The following is a 2,738-nucleotide window of genomic DNA, read 5'->3' on the forward strand; positions in this document are numbered from 1 at the left end:
ATTGCTGCGCATCCCTAACCCCCAATCGAAACCTAACCTAGCTCTCTCTTCTCACAATCTCGCCCTCTGCACACCCAGCCACCCATGTCCTTGAGTCTCGAGGCCGGCGGCACCCACGTTCCTCCCACCACCTTGAAGCCTTCCTCCCAAGTCCCAACGCCGAAGCCTTCCTCTTCGCAGACAGAGCAGAGATCCCCACCACCAGTGCACCACGAACACAAAGCTCCAGTCAGGCAGCCACAGCCAGCTCGCACAACAGGCCAGCACCCACTGACCCATCAGGCCAGTACCATGCCACCACCACTGACCCAACAGGTCAGCACAGCACCACGCCAGTGAAACGCCACCACCCAGCAGCGTTTCTGGGTTCTGGCCATGATCAACAGTTCAACACAGCACCTCCTAGTCTCCCACCCAGCCACCGATTCAAGTCAATATGGAGCCCAAGCCACCGATTCAGGTAATGTTTACCAATTGCTATTTATTGATGCATTGTTGCTACTTGCTGTTTGTCAGGTAATGTTGGTAACTTGGTATTGTTGAATTATTTTATTGTTGGTATTGTTGCTGGTTATTGATTTATTGTTCAGTTTATTGTTCATATTATCGTTCAGTTTATTGTTGGTAATTTGGTATTGCTGGTTATTGATTTATTGTTATTGGTATTGCTGGTTATTGATTTATTGTTCAGTTTATTGAGATCAATTTATTGTTCAATTTATTGTTGGTAATTTGGTATTGCTGGTTATTGATTTATTGTTCAGTTTGTTGCTGGTTTTTAATTTATTTGTTGTTGTGTTTCTGTCCTTGATTAGTTGATTTATTGTATTTGTTTATGTAGTTTGACGTCAGTTCAAGTGAGAATATGGGCGACAACCGGATTGCTGCCAGTTCCTCTTCCGAATGAATCAACAAGCATCAGATCTCCGAGTGTATTGCCTACTTTGCCAGCTCCTCATAGAAACACAAGGAAGCTTGCTAGTAGAGGTCGAGGGAAAAGGCGAGCTGTTGAAGAAGCTCCCATTGATGACTCCGCTGAAACTGAGACCGACAAAGGTAAGAGAAAACCTTGCTAGGTCTTGGACATGGGATCACTTTACTAAAGATGAAACTAGTAATCCACAGTACTCTAGAGCTAAATGTAATTGGTGTGGGGGCTAGTTATGCTTGTGATACACATAAAAATGGCACTAGTAACATGAAAAATCACTTGTTGTCACAATGCAAAAAATCACATGAGAAGACACCATAACTTTGCTATTGTTTAATGACAATTTATTTTTATTTTCAGTTGTATTGACTGTTGAACTATTAAACTTCTTTAATTGTCGTATTTGAATTTCTTTTGTCGTTAAATTTCATTAGATCAACACTTTGTTAGCTATTGTGTATTTGTGTTTGTCGATTTCAATGCTATGACTTTGTGAAATAGTATGGTAGTATTTTTTTTTGAATTGATTAAAAAACCGAACAAACCGAACTAAACCAAATCGATTTTAATTGGTTTGGTTTGGTTTGGATAGCCTTGATAAAAAAACCGAACCAAACCCAATCGCAGTTTAATTAGACGATCGGATCGGATGACTTTTCTCTCAAAAACCGAACCAAACCGCACCACAAACACCCCTCTCCTTCCACTATTTCATAACTTCCACCCAAAATGGCCTGAAGACCAACTGTCAACTGTTTTCTGATTTTACTTCTACTCGTCACAATACTATTTTCGCATCAAAGGCATACTCACATCTACACTAATCAAATTAACATTTTTTATTGCCTTCTTTTAATTAAAAATAATACTTAAAATACAAAAAAAAAAATGTCACCTGAATACTCCACATCAGATTAGGGGTTTAGCATTCAGTAATTATAGTGTCAATGTTATGACTTTGTGAAATAGTATGTAGTATTTTTTTTTGAATTGATTGAAAAAACTGAACAAACCGAACTAAACCAAATCGATTTTAATTGGTTTGGTTTGGTTTGGATAGCCTTGATAAAAAAACCGTACTAAACCCAATCGCAGTTTAATTAGACGATCGGATCAGATGACTTTTCTCTCAAAAATCAAACCAAACCGCACCACAAACACCCCTCTCCTTCCACTATTTCATAACTTCCACCCAAAATGGCCTGAAGACCAACTGCCAACTGTTTTCTGATTTTACTTCTACTCGTCACCAATACTATTTTCGCATCAAAGGCATACTCACATCTACACTAATCAAATTAACATTTTCTATTGCCTTCTTTTAATTAAAAATAATACTTAGAATACAAAAAAAAATGTCACCTGAACACTCCACATCAGATTAGGGGTTTAGCATTCAGTAATTATAGTGTCAACCAGTGACGGATATAGAAAAATTTTGATTTTTGGGCAAAAATAATATACGAAAATATTAAAATATTTAATCTTAATGTATTTATATTTTTGAATCTTCATGTATATTAGTTAGACAATATTATAATAAATAACTGTAATTAATACATCTAAAGTATATTAACTTACAAATATTTTTTTTATTGTAATTTTTGGGCAAAATATGTCATACATCTATTATTAATACTACCACATTTTTACCATATTTTTTCCTCAATTGCAATCTCTAGAATTTGAACCCTAGATCTTTGAGATGGGGAGGAAGAGATATGCCATGTGAGCTAAGGCTCATTGGCGCATATTTAATATTGGTTAAATCACATTTACTATATTAACTTAGAAATTTTTTCTGGTC

Source organism: Arachis ipaensis, chromosome B06 (assembly GCF_000816755.2).
Source record: "Arachis ipaensis cultivar K30076 chromosome B06, Araip1.1, whole genome shotgun sequence".
Classification (NCBI taxonomy): Eukaryota; Viridiplantae; Streptophyta; class Magnoliopsida; order Fabales; family Fabaceae; genus Arachis; species Arachis ipaensis.